This window comes from Lepidochelys kempii, chromosome 2 (genome assembly GCF_965140265.1).
Source record: "Lepidochelys kempii isolate rLepKem1 chromosome 2, rLepKem1.hap2, whole genome shotgun sequence".
In the NCBI taxonomy this organism is placed as follows: Eukaryota; Metazoa; Chordata; order Testudines; family Cheloniidae; genus Lepidochelys; species Lepidochelys kempii.
Window position 1 is genome coordinate 49,465,977 of NC_133257.1, and position 21,281 is coordinate 49,487,257.

The following is a 21,281-nucleotide window of genomic DNA, read 5'->3' on the forward strand; positions in this document are numbered from 1 at the left end:
GAGGATTTGAGCAGAGGGGAAGGAGGATGGGGTCGTGGGATACCCATAGGGATGACACATCTGGAAGAACTCCAGTTACTAAAGGTAAGTAATCTCCATTTCTTCTCTGAGCACTGGTCCCTATGGGTATTCGCTTTGGGTGAAGCAAACTCATTAAGGAGAAGGATGCAAGGAAGCATGCTGCACCACAGATCTCTTCCACAGATGAAGGAGACATTTGCAGATGAAGCTTCAACAAGGGCGTAATGCCTAGTGAAGGTATGAATGGAGCCCTAAGTCACCACTCTACAGGCTTCTGAGATGACAATTCCCTGCAGGGAAGCCACTGAGGCAGCTTGTGCTCTAGTTGAGTTTGCCCTGACAGCCTGAGGGGAAGGATTTCCATATGCTCATAGCAGAAGAGAATGCCCCCTGACATCCATTTCAGGAGACTTTGCAAAAAGATTGCTTCTCTTGGTGATGAAACAAATAGTCTTAGACTTCCTAAAGGGATTTCTTTGTCTTTTGGAAGTAGAAGGCTAGAGCTTTGTAGACATCCAAAGATTGTCATCCCTTTTATTGAGAGGTTTCAGGTAGAAGATGGGCAAGTGAAGAGTCTGATTCAGGTGAAATTCAGAGGTGACCTTAAGGATGAAACTGGGATACAATATCAAGGACACTGTGTCCCTGTGGAACACCCAGTAGGTAGGGTCTGCCATGAGGGCCCAGAGCTCACCCACTCTTCTAGCAGAAGTGATTGCTGTTAGGAAGACCACTTTCACAGAGAGGTGAAAGAGAGTAGGAGGCCAAAGGCTTTAATAGTGGGTTCATGCCAAAAGTATCAAGTTCAGGTTCCAGGCAGATGCAGGCTATATTACTATTGGAAAGGTTCTGATGATACCTTTTAGGAACTCCATGTTTGTGGGATCGGTGAAAGTCAAGCAGTTCTCCACTGGAGATGGAAGGCTTCATAGCTGCCAGATGCACACATAGTGAACTGACAGGTAACAGTTGAAGGTAAGAGGAATCTCAGACTCCACTGGAGGTAAGTTACACTGACACCATATGGAGAACCACTTCTATTTGGTGGCATAGCACTTCCTTGTAGAAAGCTTTCTGCTGTTTCTAAGAATGGATTAGATCTGTTTGGAACATGATCTTTCTAAGCTTGTTGTCCATCGAAAATTGAGGCCGCTAGATGGAGCGATGCTGGGTTGGGATGGTTAATCTTATCCTCAGTCTGAGACAGTAGGTTCAGGGACAGTTGTAGGTGCATGAATGGGCAAGAGGCCTTTTGCAGAATGGTAAGGAACTAGAATTTCCTTAGACACCAACTTTCCACCAGGATCACTGTTGCCTTGTTCTGCTTGATATTCCTGGGGATATGAGGTAATAGAGGAACATAGTAGATCTGACCACTGTACCAGAAAGGCCTCTAACCTCTGGAGTTGTGTCCTGGGTGGCTCAGTAGCAGTAGGCTGGGCACTTGTTTGTTTGGGTCACAAAAAGGTACCAGGATAGAAAGCCCCACTGCCAGAATACATTCTGCACTATTAAGTGTGGAGTTCCCACTTGTGATCCTGGTGGAAATGCCTGCTTAGGCTGTCTATTAATGTGTTTATTATTCCTGGTAGGTGCACTTCTGAAACTTTGATCTGATATCAGAGACACGAGTTTCAGAGCTTGATTGCTTCCATACAGGGCGGTGAGACTTTGCTCCTCTGTTTGTTTATATAAAATACTGCAGCCATGTTGTCTAACATAACTTGGGTATGTGTTGAGTGGATGAAGAGCAGGAACCTCTTGCAAGCTTTGTGCACTGGCCAAAGCTCAAGAAGGTTGATATGCAGAGCTATATGGTCATCCAGGTGCACTCCCCAACCTAGTAGGGAGTCATCAATAATGAGTGTATTTGTGGGTGATAGGAGAATGAAGGGAACCACTACATAGTCTCTTTGGTTTCCCACCGGGTGAGAGATGTGATGTCTCTCTGAAGGATCGAGACTCACTTGCTTAACGTGTGTCTTCTTGGAGCACAGTCAGTCCACAATTATGCCTGAAGTCACCAGTGGTGGAGTCTCTTAAAGGGTGTGACCATGGGGGGGGGTCACATGCCCTCCCAGATTTCTGCCAGGGTTTGCCAGGCACATTCAGTCACATGGCGTGGCTGGGTCCCCTCCCTGCCCTGCAGCTGCCAGAGCTGGCAAACTGCATCCCATAGGGAGAGGTAGAACGAAAAGCTGGGAGGTGCCGGGAAGGGAGACTAAGGAGTGGGAGGGCTGCCAGGGGGTGGGGGTCATGACTTGAGCTTTTCCCTGTGCGGCTGAACCTTTAAATTGTGCCCCCCACTATCAGCAGATAAGGGTCATCTTGGAGCATGGGGGCCATATGGCCTAGCAGGAACAGAAAGGACTGGACTGTCATCAGGAGGCTGAGGTCGAATTGGGTGAGGTTTTTCATTGTGAGGAATCTGTCTAGTTGTAAGAATGCGATGGCTGGGATCAAGTTCAGATTTGCTCTGATAAATTCTGTAACTTGTGGGGGTCAAATTGGATTTTTCTAGATTTACCTGAAGTCCTAGATCATGAAAGAGGTCTAGAAAGGACTGTTACCCATGCCTCCTGTCATAAATATAAAGGGAAGTGTAACCACCTTTCTGTATACTGTGCTATAAAATCCCTCCTGGCCAGAGGCAAAATCCTTTCACCTGTAAAAGGTTAAGAAGCTAAGGTAACCTCGCTGGCACCTGACCCAAAATTACCAATGAGGGGACAAGATACTTTCAAATCTGGAGGTGGGGAAGGGAGAAAAGTTTTGGCTGTGTATGTGATACCTTTGTCAAGAACAGATCAAGGATGAAAGCCTCCAACGCCTGTAAAGTTAGTAAGTAATCTAGCTAGAAAATGCATTAGGTTTTCTTTGTTTTGGCTTGTAAATTCGCTGTGCTGGAGGAAATGTGTATCCCTGTTTGTGTCTTTTTGTAACTTTAAGGTTTTGCCTAGAGGGATTCTCTATGTTTTGAATCTGACTGCCTGTAAGATTATCTTCCATTCTGATCTTACAGAGTTGATCTTTTTTTTCCCGTTCTTCTAATAAAGCTGATTTTTAAGAATCTGATTGGGTTTTTGGGGTCTTAAAAATCCAAGCAGTTTCTGCTCATCTTGTTTATTCTCAAGCCTCCCCAGGAAAGGGGGTGAAAGAGTTTGGGGGGGATATTTTGGGAAATAGGAACTCAAGTGGTCCTTTCCCTGTTCTTTGTCTAAAACACGCGGTGGTGGCAACATTTTACCTAACCCAAGGGCAAAGACTTTGTGACTTGGGGAAGTTTTTAACCTAAGCTGGTAGAAATAAACTTAGGGGGTTTTTCATGAGGGTCCCCACATCTGTACCCTAGAGTTCAGAGTGGGAAAGGAACCTTGATACCTCCTGATACAATCATCCCATAAGCAGCCAATCCTTGAGATAAGGAAATACCAGGCTACCTTGGCGATTCTGATAGGCTGCTACAGTGGAGAGTACCTTTGTAAAAACCTCTCGGTGCCATGGAGAGGCTGAAGTAGAGAACTCAGTATTGAAAGTACTCAGGCCTACTGAGAAGCACAGGAATCTCCTTTGTGCTGGATGAATGTCTGTCTGAAAGTATTTTGAAGGCTGCAAACCTGTTGCCTTTGTTCAAGGAGGGGATTATAGAGCCTAGAGTGGTCATCCTGAATCTGGAATGGAGTAGGAAGACATTCATTTGTCTGAGGTCCAGGATGAGTCTCCAGCCACCCTTCTCTTTGGGGATGAGGAAATATCTAGAGTAAAACCCCTTCCTCATGCTGAGGGGCACAAGCTCTATTGCCCCTAGCTGGATTAGGGAGTCCACCTCCTGTTTGAGAGTCCTCTCAAGAGAGGGGTCCCTGAAGAGAGACTGTAAGGGAGGTTATGGGGAAGAGATGGAAATTAATTCTACAGCATAACTGGTTGAGATGGTCTCTAGGACCCATTTGTCCGATGTGATATGCTGCCACATTGGGAGGAAATAGGCCAGGTGGCCACCGAAAGGTGTGGAGGTTGGTTGGTTGGTTCTTGGGCATCCCATCAAGAAGCCTTTTTGGGGGAGCCTGGGACTAAAAAGATGATGGTGGCAGGGTGTTCTGCCTGCTGCATTGTGCCCTCTGGTACTTCCTAGGGGGCTTATAGGCCCCTTGATGGTAGAAGGGCTTAGAGGCAGGGTGTATTACACTGGATGTATGGAGAGGATATTTCCTCCAAGGTGCCAGGGTATATATCCCAAGGAGTCTTTAAGGAAATGAAGTGACTGTTTTCTCACTAAATAGACTGTTACCTGAAAAAGAGATCTTCTACTATTGCCTGGACCTCCTTGGGGTTCCCAAGAATTACAGTGATGCCTGTCTCCTGATGCTTCCCACTTCATGGTGACTTCTATCTGCTACATCAAGTAATGCTTGAAGGGATGATCTGGTAACCAATTTCCCTTTATCGAGGATGGTGTGGAACTGGGCCTAAGCTCCTGCAGCAGTTCATTAGTGAATTCCAATAGTTTGTTGTAATGAATAAAGTCATACGTGGATATATGGAAATACATGGTAATTCAATATTTGAAAAGAGCATAACTGATGAAAAAAATCTGACAAAGATCTAGTCTCTTAGCATCTTTGTCTGAAGGACAGGCCTAAGCTGGTGCAGCCTGTTATGTTCTGTGACAATCTGGTCCACTAGAGAATTCAGATTAAGATGAAAGAACAAGTGTTCTGCCCCCTAGGATGGAGCAAAGTACTTTTTCTCCACCCTTTTTGGGTGGGAAGTGCAGGTAGCTGGGGTGTGCCAAGCCATTTTAGTAGTCTCCAATATGGCTTCGTTCATAGGCAGCATTATCTTGTTAGGGCCTATAGTCTGGAGGATATCCAGAAGTTTATGGGCAGGATCTTGGACATCTTCCAGGGGAATCTGGAGAGAGTTTCCACAATTTTCCTCAAAAGGTTCTGACGTTGCCTATAAAGAGCTAGTGGCAGGGCAAGGCTCGTGTCTCATCCCTAGTCCCTTTAGCAATAGAAGGAAATTAATAATACTTTATTTTACAGGATCATTGTCAAAACTAAATTAGATAACATCTGTAGACTGCTTTACACATAACTGAAGTAACATAAGTATTTAGTATCGGAACACCATATTTCAGGGTATTAAGTTAATCTAATAAAAATAGCTCTCTAATAGCTCATTGTTTTCTTGTGGTGCAATGTTCTTTACAGGTAGTGTTTGGGGTGGTACGTAAAGGCAGATTTTACTTTACAGCAACCTGAAATATATGCTGGTACCTCTTTCTGAGCCAGTCTCTGCCTTTGATTTTGCATAGCTGTCTTCATTACTAATTTTTAATCTGGGCACTTCTAATTGGGCATTTTCTATATCCTCTGTTTGATATAGAATAGGCTTTAAGTGCATGTCTTTTTTATAGCTACTCAGCAGAAATTATAGCAAAGTACTCTGAGACATTTGGTATGGAAAGTATTCTTTCTGAATTTGCACCTCTGTACCTTTTCCTACAGTTGCCATGAAGTCAGTGTTTCAATTATAGATCTTACACACACATTATTGGGCAACAAGTCAACAACTGTACTTCATTTAGTCCAGAGCTAGAAGCATTTGTTTAGCTATAAACTCAGATGCTGTGCTTACTGATGGCTATACATAGCTCCATTGTGACTTAGGAAAAAAGTGTGCTTTTGTTGATGATGACTTGTTAAACGTATTAGCTAAATAATTTTGGGTAAGAGGAATCTATACTTATGTTAAAGTGAACTATTTTCCCCCGTCATCCTCTACACTGACTATATTAAAAATGGTGTGTAAGCTTTTCTTGTTGGCACTCACACAGATGGTCATAATCATTCAAGAAACTATTTTTATTGAAATTTGACTGGAAACTACATGGATGAGTATCTTATGGAATTTGATAATAGAAAAGTTTGACAAGATTAGTGTGAAGCTTCAAAAACCGGATCTGGATCATGTCATTGCTGTTAATTTCATGACTTCCTTGTAAGTCCTATTGTGAACATTACAAACATACTGCAAAGCAAAGCTTTCCAAGTGGCAAAAGTGACACTATGCTTCAGGGAAGAAAGAAATTCTAGGTTGAGCGCTTTTATGTTATCCTCAACAAGTGAAGTTTGAAACTATAAAGAAGTGACTGATATGTTTAACTACTCACAAAGTTTGGCTTCCTTAGGTCTCTTCAAGTATGAAGTGAACAGGAGATGAAAATATGCATTGAGGCATTACTCAAGGTTTACCCAAATGATCTAGAACCTGAGTTTGCTGAAATTTATCAATCTTCATTATTTATAAGGTATTGGGACATGCAGGCCAAGAGTGGTACTGGGATCATCAAGTTTTTGCATGACAAAGATTGGAGTAATGTCGTCTTGAATATATTCAATGTGTTGAGACTGTATTTGAGTGTACCTATTGCCAACTGTGAAGCAGAGCAATCTTTCTCTAAGCTTGCCTTAAATAGTCTTTAATCTACTACGATGGAAACTAAGCTTAATACTCTTGCTACCATGTCAGTTGAATGGAATTTACAGTAGACACAGTCATTTGAGGAAACTATAATTGAATTTGTGGCATTTAAAGGTGGCAAGATATCAGTTTAAACATGCAGCATTTCATTTGACTCAATGTTTTAGGTCTCTTCAAGCAGTACATAAATTGTTCATTGGCTTCAATTTTCTTTTCATGTTTTTTCCAGTACTATAAATGATTTGTTGATTGACATAAGCTGGGTACTCTTTTGCTTTCACTAATACCGCATTCTTAAAAAGGGGGCCTCCAAAAACCATTAGCCCTAGATTGCCAATCTCATTAAACTAGACCTGTGAGGGTGCATGGGAGACTCTGGAAGAGGTGTTGTGCATGCAGGCAGGGAGGAGAGCACCTGCGGGAGGGGCTTGGACAGCCTCTTATTTGTCCATCTCCCAATAGCCTCCCAAATTTCTCCCTTGCTCCCCTGTCGCTGCCCTCACATTCTGTTCCTCCCTGTCCCCAACCCCCCCTCGCAGTTCCCTCATTTCTCCCTTCACCTTCTCAACAGCCTCTCATACTGCTCCTTCCTCCCCCCTGCCATGTCCTTGAGCCAGCAAGGGAACCAGAGGCCACCTGGCTGCCTGATATTTGGGACCACAATAGCCTCTGGTGGCCATGAGGAGCTGGGGCAGCTACCTTCCCACAACTGCTGAATGCAAGTGCTTGCAGTTTGAGATGTGAATAGTTGTGACAGAACTGCTAAATGTATAAGTCTCACACCAGATGCTTGACACTTGCCTGGCCTCCAGACAATTTTGCCCCTGCTGGTAAACATTCTTCTCTGCATCATTTGCCATCTAAACAACATTTGTGGCTCTCTGCCTCAACACTGCATCTTTCAAATCTAATCTAACATGCTGTTATTGTGGTTAATTATTATTTGTATTACAGTAGCACCTAGAAACCCTGATCATGGACCAGGCCCCCAAAGTTGTTCACCCCACCTCTGTTCTCTCAAGCTGTGCTATGCTTTTTTAACTCAAACTATTGCATTTCAAGGGACACTGCCAACTAAATTTGGGCCCAAATTTGCAGTTTAGACTTCTTTAAAAGCAAGTATATACAAAATCTACGACCATAACACTTTTTCCATGATTCCAATGGAAAAAGTTGTTTTTTTTAACAAATACACATTCCCCTTCCATGTTGTTCCCCAAACATTGCAGCACTAAGAACCTTAAAGTGAAACTAACCATAAACATACTAAATAATAATATCTAATTTTTATATAACACTTTCATCTGTCGATCTAAAAACATTTTAAAAAGCACATATTACAGATGGGGGAACTGTGCTAAAGGAGTTGGTGGATGTGACTGCAGAGCCATTGGCCATTATATTTGAAAACTCGTGGCGATCGGGGGAAGTCCTGGACAAATGGAAAAAGGCTAATGTACTGCCCATCTTTAAAAAAGGAAAGAAGGAGGCTCCTCGGAACTACAGGCCAGTCAGCCTCACCTCAGTCCCTGGAAAAATCATGGAGCAGGTCCTCAAGGAATCAATTCTGAAACACTTAGAGGAGAGGAAAGTGATCAGGAACAGTCAGCATGGATTCACCAAGGGCAAGTCATGCTTGACTAATCTAATTGCCTTCTATGACGATATAACTGGCTCTGTTGATGAGGGGAAAGCAGTGGACGTGTTGTTCCTTGACTTTAGCAAAGCTTTTGACATGGTCTCCTACAGTATTCTTGCCACCAAGATAAAGAAGTATGGGCTGGATGAATGGACTATAAGGTGGATAGAAAGCTAGCTAGATTGTCGGGCTCAACGGGTAGTGATCAATGGCTCCATGTCTAGTTGGCAGCCATATGAAGTGGAGTGCCCCAAGGGTTGGTCCTCAGGCCAGTTTTGTTCAATATCTTCATAAATGATCTGGAGGATGGTGTGGATTGCACCCTCAGCAAGTTTACAGATGACACTAAACTGGGAGGAGAGGTAGATACGCTGGAGGGTAGGGATAGGATACAGAGGGCCCTAGACAAATTAGAGGATTGGGCCAAAAGAAATCTGACGAGGTTGAACAAGGACAAGTGCAGAGTCCTGCACTTAGGACAGAAGAATCCCATGCACTGCTACAGACTAGGGACCGAATGGCTCGGCAGCAGTTCTGCAGAAAAGGACTTAGGGGTTACAGTGGACGAGAAGCTGGATATGAGTCAGTGTGCCCTTGTTGCCAAGGAGGCCAATGGCATTTTGGAATGTATAAGTAGGGGCATTGCCAGCAGATTGAGGGATGTGATCATTCCCCTCTATTCGACATTGGTGAGGCCTCATCTGGAGTACTGTGTCCAGTTTGGGGCTCCACACTACAAGAAATATGTGGAAAAATTGGAAAACGTCCAGCGGAAGGCAACAAAAATTATTAGGGGACTGGAATACATGACTTATGAGGAGAGGCTGAGGGAACTGGGGATGTTTAGTCTACGGAAGAGAAGAATGAGGGGGGATTTGATAGCTGCTTTCAACTACCTGAAAGGTGGATCCAAAGAGGATGGGTCTAGACTGCTCTCAGTGGTAGCAGATGACAGAACAAGGAGTAATGGTCTCAAGTTGCAGTGGGGGAGGTTTAGGTTGGATATTAGGAAAAACTTTTTCACTAGGAGGGTGGTGAAACACTGGAATGAGTTACCTAGGGAGGTGGTGGAATCTCCTTCCTTAGAAGTTTTTAAGGTCAGGCTTGACAAAGCCCTGGCTGGGATGATGTAGTTGGGGATCGGTCCTGCTTTGAGCAGGGGGTTGGACTAGCTGACCTCCTGAGGTCCCTTCGAACCTTGATATTCTATGAAGCATGGAGAGATGAAGAAACTTGCCCAAGGTCACCCACCGGATCGTCAGATCCAGGAATATAAACCAGGTTTCCTGAGTCCCAGTTCAGTGCGCTATCCACTAGGCCATATTACAGAAACAAAAGTAAAAAAAAAAAGCATAGTGAACAGTAAATCAGATACTTGAAATTCTTTTGTTTTTAACATACAACTGTTATTGATAATGGAAAGACACTTGTTAATTTATAATGTAAGTTTTTAAAATGAACAATCTCTATCATGCTGGGATACAGTTTGTATGAAAGACAGTATACAAAATAAAATTAAGTTGCAATACATACCTGAGACTACTATAGTTTGGCACCATACAGTCACACACAAGGATAATTCTGTGGCCTCTGAAATTCTTCTTGTTCACACTTAAAAAACCAACAGTCAGAATGATGTTTTCGCCTCTGATTTTGAATCCAAGATCCATGTTGAATTGGATTTAAAATCCTAATCCAAAATTTTCAAATTGGGGTGCCTAATTTAGGCAGCTCCTATCTTGTTACTGAATAAGTGATCCAATTTTCAAAGCTTTTAAGTGCATATAACTCAAGGTATCTAGAAGCTGCTCATAGGAGATTAAGATGCTCAGCACCTCTGAATATTAGGTCACTTATTTATCGGTTTGGCAGAATTTGAATTTTTTTTTTACAATTTCAACAAGTATCAATGTTTAATTTTAAGCATTATTTTAGATTTTAGCTATTTAAATTTTCACAGTTATGGGAAGTTATGTGGAGGAGGGTGGACAATTACTTAATGACAGTAGATATTGAGATTCAAAAAGTTAAACCTTTATAAACGGTCAAAACACAAATTGTCAACATCACATGTCAAAATATTTACAAAGTAAATATCCTTAAATCAACAAATGACATACCTGTTTTTATTATTCATTCACTAGCCCATTTGTAACCAGCCTAATTTAAGAGTGTAAATCCTTGGATTTACACTCTAATATTTTCAAGCAGCATTTTTCTTACTTTGCCTATCTGTAAATTTAGATTATTGATGGAAATATTTGTTGGTGTATACACTAAAATTGAAGTTTAATAATAAAAATCTAATCCTTCCAAGCCTATTTTAGGTACCCCAAGTTTGAAAATCTATTTTATCCTTATGTTATGCCAACTAGCTCTGATTAAGTTCAAATACAAATTAAAGGCTGTCAGTCATCTCTGATGTAGGTGCTTAGAAAGTTAACATGAAATTGATTCACAAAAATGTTGAATGCCATAAAATAGATGTTTCACTAGTTATATGCAACTCAGAATGACCACAAGCTTCTTTATAACTCCCACATTGAATACAAACAACAATCCTTTGGGGACAGTGGGAAAGATAATATTCACCAATATTAAAATGAAACACCTCCCAGTGTATCACTGGCAATGGAGTTGAATCCTATCATTGCAACAGATATACAAATATTTGTCTATTGTATGTGTTATTTCAAGAATACATGCAAATAATATACAAATATTTTCACACATTGGTGTAGTGTCACTGTCTTCCTGTCTGACTATGATTCTGTATGGCTGACAGATCATTCACGGAGATTGCTTAAAACTAGTATGAACTAGCATAATACTTGAACAAACAAAACAAAAAAGACATTTTATTGACTTTCTACAGGAGTGTAAAACTCTGGAAAGCCTCATACTGATTTAGTACTTTTATTTAAAAATTTTCAAGTAATATCTTGACTAGTAAAAATGATTGCAGATCTCTTTGGTGCTACTATTTAGTGGCACTCAGGGTGGACAGATTTAAGTTCTTCTATGCTTGTTTTGAGACAGAAAACCCAGTAAACTTTGAGATTCCAAATGGGATTATCACCCTAAACACAAAAAGTCAGGGAATATCTGATAACCCGAAGAATCCATAGACTGAGTATGTAACAAATACTATCCCCATAGTGACAGCAAAATTCTGGAATAAGGGATTTCAGATATGCAAAGACTTACCCACGCACTAGCTCTCAGTGTCTTAGACAATAATGTAGCAGCATGCGACTAGTGCACAGAGGTAGTTCTGTATTATTGTCTTGTTTCTTATAATAGGCAATGTTTCACAGCTGTCTGTTTAGGAGACTAACATCCTCTTCTAACCCTTTGACTGGGAAATTCTGTGAGTAACAGGCAACACTTTGTGGTAGCACAGATGGCAGTTTATTTTGGAAATCGAAGTTCAAACTCATGGAACCATAAGGATCTCTACCATTTGATATGCTTGCTATGGTAGAAAAATCCCGCATTTGCAGGAATCTTTGCAATGACTTCCTTACCTAGCAGTTGGCAGAGATGAGGTGGTAAGCGAACACTCAGCCCCAAACCACAATTATACAACTATGGCAGGAACACATCTTAATTCCTAACAAACAGCATCTCTAGTTTGAACCTGGTCTTGCTATCTGAATTTCAGATTTCTCTCCCGCACTGCATCTGCTCCATACCACAATTGACCATGTCAGAAAGCATTTGGAAGCATCACTTACAAAACAGGAAGGAAGTCAGTCATCTTAATGTCCTGTCTGGGATGCAACTGTTGAAAACAAATCTACTGGTTTGTATAGTGCTGCAGTGACTTCTTTATCTAGCATGCTCCCTCTTGCACTTTGCAGATTCTTTCAGGCTCAGGGACAGAACTCCAAGCTTCACTATACCACCTTTGTGCCAACATCTGTGTAGCTGAAACCTCTGCAACTCTCTGCAACCATTACCTTTACAAGTGATCCTAAAATGATAATTCCCAGTGACTTTCTCAGTTGGTACAATCCTTAGGAACAGCCTACTATGCAGTGATGATGAACACTTTCCAAGGTTGGTAGCTTTCTTGTCTCACTTCAAGGAAAATTCAGAAAGTTTCTAAAACATAATACACAGGAGTACTCCAAGCTATCCTGGCAGAGTGTCTTTAAACTAGGATTAATATGCAAATAGATTGAAACACCTTTCTTCCTTGAACCCCTTCCAGGTTATCTAAAAGGATTCTTGTATAGCCCCAAATTCCTCTTCTAGCTCTGTAGGGTAACACTGGTCTCAAGGACCTTTTCTGTGCCATTGCTCTAAAGGAAGTTCTTACCCTGAGTTGACTACCCTATTCCATCCACCTGGGTAATACCCTTAGCTGGAAAAAGTATCCAGCACTACAGATACTAATGAATACAAATGCAGCATGAATAATGTATTTAGAACTCTATTTTGAAAACTGAAATTCAGGATATAGTACAAGTCCAGTGACACCTTAAAGACTAAAACATGTATTTGGGCATAAGCTTTCATGGGTAAAAAACCACTTCTTCAGGTGCATGGAGTGAAAATTACAGATGCAGGCATTATACTGACACATGAAGAGAAGGGAGTTACCTCACAAGTGGAGAATCAGTGTTTACAGGGCCACTTCGATCAGGGTGGATATAGTCCACTCCCAATCACAGATGTGAAGGTGCAGAAATCCACTCACTATGCAATTTCATCTTTATCCCAAATAATTAAAGCTTTCAATAAATTAACTTGCTCACAAAGATGACAGGTGATGGATGGATCACATTTGCACTGCAGAAGCGACATATTTGTGCTGAGAGAAAAGATGTGCAGGGTGCTCTAGGATTCACAGCTCTCTAATTTGCAGAGCAGCACGGCAGTCAGTTTTCACCTTCCAGGGGTACAATGTGGGTGGAGAAAGGTTATGTCTGAGGAGACAGATTTAAGTATGGGTCCAAGGGCTGCAGTTGACCTGGCCCTTGGGGGAGGCTAGCCCCTGGCCCTCTCCTTCTGCCTGAGGCTTCTCCCCTTCCGCTCCCTTTCTACCCCTGTCCCCTGCAGGAGCCCAGAGCATACTCCTCCCCCATGGCTGCCAGTACCAGGGTGGCCACAGCACCCCCAGCCACGGTGTGCTAGGAGGCACAGCCACAGTGCCCACAGTCCTGGTGTGCTAGGCAGCCAGGCAACGTGGCTGCAACGCCAGGCAGGCAGCAAGCCCCAGCATCAGGCTCCCTGAGACCCTGCAGCAAACTGGCCAGCCCCAGCCAACTTGGGCCAGAGCTGGAACTGCAAGAGGGGGTCTGAAGGCAGAGCTTCTGTAGTGAACTGCTGCACACAGCCATGCAGTGTTGCCAAACCCCACCTCCAGGTCATGTCTCCTAATTCCCATGAGTGGCACGTGACCCGCCAGCTGGAGGAGGCTAGCCCCGAGCCCAGCCTCTTCTGCCCGAGGCCCTGCCCCTTCCACCCCCTGCCACAGCCCAGAGCCAGCGCCCCCCACTGTAACCACTGGCCCAATCCTGGCCCAGGCTCGGCCCCCAGCCCCAAAGGAGCACCGGGGGGCGAGTGTCACATGGCCCCAGTCCCAGAAAGGTGTGTAGCCCCAGCCTCCTCAGCCCCGGAGTGCCAGGAAGGTGGGCAGCACATGGATGCAGCCTCCTCAGCCCCATCTGGATCACTGGGGCCTGGAGGACTGGAGCTGCATGCAGGGAGTGAGGGTAAGCAGAAGGCGGGGCCATAGCTGGCTGTTTGGGGAGGCACAGCCTCCCCCAGCCTAGGTGACCAACCACCTGTGCAAATTGTCACACTCACAGCACTGTCCCTTATGGGGGAGCATCTCCAAATCACAGACTTCCATGAACATCTCTACAATCACCGCCCTCCAAATCCCCCATAATTACTTTCAAATGTTGGCACCTCTGGAAAACTGAGCCTGAGAGGATTAAATGTCTCCTCCAGCAATGAAAATCTTCTGATTGCAGCACCTTTTCCTTCAGCTCCCAACAGGGAGCACCAGCAATGTAACAATCGACTTCACCATATTTACATAAACTGACAGAATTATTTCCATTGAGAATCATTGAAACGTACAGATAAGCAGCATTTTTTTAATTTTTTTTTTTTGCCTGAGAACTTAGAGTTTGTTTAAGGATGTTTACTTTGTATATTTTGACATATGACGTTGACAATTTGTGTTTTAATGGTTATAAAGCTTTAAAACTTTTTGAATCTCAATGACTATCATTAAATAATTATTGTCTGACCCCACCATAAGTGATAAAAATAAATCATTGCTTAAAAATATTATCCATCAAAATTATAAAAAAATCAAGTTCTGCTGAACATAATTAGGAGTTATTTTCCCAAACCATTGGAGAATTCAGCCTAGGGTGTCTCAGTCATTTGCAATTAAGTTTCTCTAACATTTAGGCTAGACAGGAACATCTTCTAGTTTCTACTTTGTTTCCACGAGTTTTGTAACTGTAAGCAGAGTCAGGATGAGCTCTACCCTGAGATCTGGTGGCGAGTCATGGTGGGTTGTGGAAAAGAACTTCAGGGGCTGATCTCATTTGCATAGGCACACCCACCCCACCTAGATGGTCACTTTGGCTGCTGTAGGAGCCCCAGTTTCTCTGTTATTGGGGCAGGAATAAACTGTTATTATCCTGATTATGTGAATCAAGGACAGTGGAACTGTACTTGGCCTTTTGTTATGATGGAGGGACTCACCATCAATGAAGCAGCACTTGCTAGGCAAGGGTCATGGGTTCCAAAACCCAGTGAATAGAGAGAGGCTGGGGATAGGTATTAATACTTGGTGGTATGGGCCCCATAGTGAGGCTGTTACATGCTAATTGTGCTTCCTCTTCTCTCCATTGTAGACTATCAGAGCTAATTTTGATTCCATTAGGAATCTAGTTCAAGACTGCTAAGCTGAATTCGCTTTGGGCCAATGGTGCACTAGCAGTGAGGCTCCCCTACTACAAGCTGAAATCACAAAAGAGCTAAACTTACTAAGAGCTGAAATCACTGGGTGTTGTGTTAACTAGTGGGGGAGCCTGAAGTTATATTGCGGAGCAGTTTTCAGGATGTCTGGCAGAGCAGAGTGGCTCTTGGAGCAGAGCAGTTCGTGGGATGGCTGGAGCAGCTCATGGGGGTGGCTAACAGAGCAGAATGATTCATGGGATGGCTGGTGGAGCAGAGCCCCATGAAGAGGTGGGGCAATCGGCTTTGGACCACGTAAGGTGCCCCTTAACCCCCCTCCCCATCTCCACCCAGGTTGGGAGGTAAAACTGCAGATAAACTTTTGAACACTGACCAGAGACAGAGACTTTTGGGGTATTGGACTTTTGGGACTTTGGGTTGCTGGACTCAAGAACCAAAGGGAAAAGATATGCCCCAATTTGCTTGGGGTGGGTTTTTTGCTCATGGGTTGTGTTATGAATCCTGTTGGTGGTGTTTCCCCAACATAATGCCACGTTGTTTCTCTGTTATTAAAAGGCCTTGCTACATTCAGACTCTTTGCTTGTGAGAGGGAAAGTATGGCCTCTTGGAGGCGCCCAGCGGGCATGGTATATTTGTCTCAGGTCACTGGGTGGGGGCTCTAGCTGGTTTTACATTGTGTTATTGGAATGGAACCCCTAGATACTGAACCCGGCCCTTGTTGCTGCCAACTCTGATGGGCAGAAGGGTTACATAACGATTGTGTAGCAGTTCAAACAAGAAGGGAAATCAGATCCTGTCATAAATAAAGGGAAGGGTAAACACCTTTGAATCCCTCTTGGCCAGAGGAAAAACCCTTTCACCTGTAAAGGGTTAACAAGCTAAGATAACCTCGCTGGCACCTGACCAAAATGACCAATGAGGAGACAAGATACTTTCAAAGCTGGAGGTGGGGGGGAAACAAAGGGTCCTCTCTGTCTGTGTGATGCTTTTGCTGGGACCAGAGCAGGAATGCAGGTCAGAACTCCTGTAAAGAGTTAGTAAGCAATCTAGTTAGAAATGCATTACATTTTCTTTTGTTTAAATGGCTGATAAAATAAGCTGTGCTGAATGGAATGTATATTCCTGTTTTTGTGTCTTTTTGTAACTTAAGGTTTTGCCTAGAGGGATTCTCTATGTTTTGAATCTGATTACCCGGTAAGGTATTTACCATCCTGATTTTACAGAGGTGATTCTTTTACTTTAATATTCTTTTTTAAGAACCTGATTTTTTTTTCATTGTTCTTAAGATCCAAGGGTTTGGGTCTGTGTTCACCTATGGAAATTGGTGAGGATTTTTAATCAAGCCTTCCCCAGGAAAGGGGGTGTAGTGCTTGGGGGGATATTTTTTTTTGTGGGGGGGGAGATGTTTCCAAGTGGGCACTTCCCCTGTTCTTTGTGTAACACTTTGGTGGTGGCAGCTCTTAACCTAAGCTGGTAAGAATAAGCTTAGGGAGTCTTTCATGCAGGTCCCCACATGTGTACCCTAGAGTTCAGAGTGGGGAAGGAATATTGACATGATGGCAGAGTGGTGGGATTAATCTGAAATCATTGAGATTTTTTTTGAACCAGAAGTACAGATTTTAAAAGGAAATATTTTCCCCCCCTTTGAGCTGCTTGGAAACAGGTTTTAAGCTGAAAGCAGTTAGAGGTTTTTTTTGTCTCTGCCTGGGGGCCAGAGCAGAGAAAAAAGGGAGCTCGCTTCTGTGAGCTGGAGTTTCTCTACCTAAAGGCAGGGCAGTTAACCTCCTGCAGGGAAATTCACAAGTTCTTCAGACCTGAAGAGGTGTTTCTTTTAGCTAAGAGCAACTAGAGGGTTTTTCTGTCTATTTGCCTGGAGACAAAGGTGTTAGTTTTTTGTTTTTTTTTTTAAAAAAAACAGGATTTTTCGGTGTGCTGACAATCACTATCTGAGAACCTAGGTATCCGGTTACAGCACAATCTTTTTTTTTTTGACAAGCCAAGTTTTGTTTGTTTGTTTTATTTCTAACTCTCAGGTGTAAAATTAGTTAAAAACAGAGAGGCAAACATGACAGAGCCTAAGGCAGAAACAGCCCAAGAGGCTGCCCACAGGAGAGCTATGGAGACAAAGGAAAAAGAAATGGAGGAAAAGGAAAAAGAGGAAGCATGCTGAGGCAGAGAGGAAGTATGCACTGGAGACGGAGAAGGCAAAGGCTCAGCAGAATAGCAATCCTTCTCCAGGTACCGCTTCACATCCCAGGAAGTTCCCCACCTACAAGGCAGGCGATGATATCAAGGCCTTCTTAGAAGCCTTCAAAAGGGCCTGCTTTGGGTACAGCATCTCTACAGGCCAATACATGGTAGAGCTGAGGCCGCAGCTCAGTGGACCCTTAACTGAGGTGGTGGCTGAAATGCCTAAGGAACACATGAACAAGTATAAACTGTTTAAAACCCAGGTGAGAGTCAGAATGGGGTTAACACCCGAGCATTCCTGTTGGCGGTTCAGAGCCCTAAGGTGGAAACCAGACATGTTATTTACTCGACATGCCTACCACACTGTGAAACATTGGGATGCCTGGATATCAGGAGTAAGTGTTAAATCTTCAGAAGAGTTGCCCTTCCTAATGCAAATGGAGCAGCTCTTAGAGGGTGTTCCTGAGGCAATAGAAAGATACATCCTAGATGGGAAGCCCACAACTGTAATTGAGGTAGGGGAGATTGGAGCCAAATGGGTGGAGGTGGCAGAAAAGAAAAAGACGAGCAGCAGTTGGGGTGAATATCAGAAGGGGTAAATTGGAACAAAATGGGTGGAGGGAGGAGAGGGGAACAAACCTGGTCGCAGTTGGAGTGGATACCAGAAGGGACAACCTCAGACCACACCCTACTACTGGGGGCAGCCCAGGGCCCCAACTACACCCCAAGGAACACTCCAGACATCTTATCATCCCACCACACTGTTCTCCAGCAACCCACCTCGCCCCAGTGACCCATCAGCTGGACGATGTTTTAAATGTACTGAACCGGGGCACGTAAAGGCCAACTGCCCCAAGAACCAACAGATTACAGTTCATTGCATCGGAATCACACCAGAGGTCCTCAGGCCCAGATGCCTCCCAGATACCCTCGGAACGAAGGGGAACTGTGAGTGTGGGCAGGAAGAAGGTAACCACATGGAGGGACACCAGAGCACAAGTGAAGCATGGATAGCAGACCTTAGTGGACCCCAATTTAATCGACCCAGAGATCCAAGTGACAATTCAACCCTTCAAGTCCAACTCTTTCAATTTGCCTACAGCCAAGTTGCCTGTCTAGTACAAGGGCTGGTCAGGAATGTGGACATTTGCAGTCTATGAGGATTATTCAATCCCCATGCTGTTGGGGGAAGACTTGGCCAACCATGCGAAGCTAGCCAAGAGGGTGGGAATGGTCACCCGCAGCCAGGCTAAGCAAGTAGTCATGCCTAGCTCTGTTCCGGAAACTTCTACCAGGACCCGGTCAGAGGTGATGGAACTGGACCCCATGCCAACATCTGCAACAGCAGTGGATCCAGTCCCAGAGACCCAGACAGAGCCAGGCCCAGAACCAGAAGAACCAGCACCAGACCCATTGCCAGCACTGAATCCAGTACTTGCAACCCCAACACCAGAGGGCTCCACCAAGCCTGAACCCAAACATCGTGCACCAGCGGAAAGCAGTTCACAGTCAACGGAAACAGCTCCATCCCCTACATCGCTTCCAGAGGGACCAAGCCTAGGTCCACAATCCAATGAGGAACTGATGTCTCCAGCATAAAGGGAGCAGTTCCAGGCCAAGCAGGAAGCAGATGAAAGCCTCCAGAGAGCTTGGACGGTGGCATGGAGCAACCCACTGCCTCTCAGCTCTTCTAATCAATCCAGGTTTGTTGTAGAAAGAGGACTTTTATACAAGGAAACTCTTTCTGGAGGACACCAGGAAGACTGGCATCATCAGAGACAGGTGGTGGTTCCAACTAAGTACCGGGTCAAGCTCTTGAGCTTAGCTCACGATCATCCTAATGGCTATGCTGGGGTGAACAGGACCAGAGACCGTTTGGGGAGGTCATTCCACTGGGAGGGAATGGGCAAGGATATTTCTACTTATGTCCGGTCTTGTGAGGTATGCCAAAGAGTGGGAAAACCCCAAGACCAGGTCAAAGCCCCTCTCCAGCCACTCCACATCATTGAGGTTCCATTTTAGTGAGTAGCTGTGGATATTCTGGATCCTTTTCCGAAAAAAGACACCCAGAGGAAAGCAGTACATACTGACTTTCATGGATTTTGCCACCCGATGGCCGGAAGCAGTAGCTCTAAGCAACCCCAGGGCTAAAAGTGTGTGCCAGGCACTAGCAGACATTTTTGCCAGGGTAGTTTGGCCCTCCGACATCCTCACAGATGCAGGAAATAATTTCCTGGCAGGAACTATGGAAAGCCTTTGGGAAGCTCATGGGGTGAATCACTTGGTTGCCACCCCTTACCATCAAACAAATGGCCTGGTGGAGAAATTTAATGGGACTTTAGGGGCCAGGATAAGTAAATTTGTAAATGAGCACTCCAATGATTGGGACCTAGTGTTGAAGCAGTGGCTCTTTGCCTACAGAGCTGTACCACATCCCAGTTTAGGGTTTTCACCATTTGAATTTGTATATGGCCGCAAGGTTAAGGGGCCATTACAGTTGGTGAAGCAGCAATGGGGGGGATTTACACCTTCTCCAGGAACTAACATTCTGGACTTTGTAACCAACCTACAAAACACCCTCCGAACCTCTTTAGCCCTTGCTAAAGACGACTTACAGGATGCTCAAAAAGAACAAAAAGCCTGGTATGATAAACATGCCAGAGAGTGTTCCTTCAAAGTAGGGGACCAGGTCATGGTCTTAAAGGCGCTCCAGGCCCATAAAATGGAAGCATCGTGGGAAGGGCCATTCATGGTCCCAGAGCGCCTGGGAGCTGTTAATATCTCATAGCATTCCCCACCTCCAACCAAAAGCCTAAGGTGTACCATATTAATTCTCTAAAGCCCTTTCATTCCAGAGAATTAAAGTTTTGTCAGTTTACAGCCCAGGGAGGAGATGACACTGAGTGACCTGAAGGTGTCTACTATGAAGGGAAAAGTGATGGTGGCGTGGAAGAGGTGAACCTCTCTATGACCCTTGGGCGTATGCAGCGACAGCAGATCAAGGAGCTGTGCACTAGCTACACGCTGACATTCTCAGCCACCCCAGGACTGACTGAACGGCATACCACTCCATTGACATAGGTAATGTTCACCCAATTAAAGCCCAACCTTACTGGGTGTCTCCTCAAGCTAAAACTGCTATAGAACGGGAGATCCAGGATATGCTACAGAGGGGGGTAATCCGCCCTTCTGGCAGTGCATGGGCATCTCCAGTGGTTCTAGTTCCCAAACCAGATGGGGAGATATGTTTTTGCGTGGACTTCTGTAAGCTAAATGCTGTGACTAGCCCAGACAACTATCCAATGCCACGCACAGGTGAACTATTAGAGAAACTGGGACGGGCCCAGTTTTCTCTACCTTGGACTTAACCAAGGGGTACTGGCAGGTACCGCTATATGAATCTGCCAAGGAAACGTCTCCCCCCCAAAATATCCCCCCACGCACCACATGCTTCACCACACATCAGGCTTTATGAATTTAATGTACTCCCTTTCGGGCTGCAGAATGCACCCGCCACCTTCCAAAGACTAGTAGATGGTCTCCTAGCAAGATTGGGAGAATATGCAGTCGCCTACTTTGACGATGTGGCCATATTTTCGGATTCCTGGGCAGAACACCTGGAACATCTACAAAAAGTCTTCCAGCACAAAAGGGAGGCAGGACTAACTGTTAAGGCTAAGAAGTGTCAAATAGGCCTAAACAGAGTGACTTACTTTGGACACCAGGTGGGTCAAGGAACTATCAACCACCTACAGGCCAAAGTGGATGCTATCCAAAAGTGACCTGTCCCAAACTCAAAAAAACAGGTCCGATCCTTCTTAGGCTTGGCCGGATATTACAGGTGATTTGTACTGCAATACAGCCAGATCGCCACCCCACTGACAGACCTAACCAAAAAAACAGCCAAATGCCATTCAGTGGACCGAAGAGTGTCAGAAGGCATTTAACCAGCTTAAAGCGACACTTATGTCTGACCCCGTGCTAAGGGCCCCAG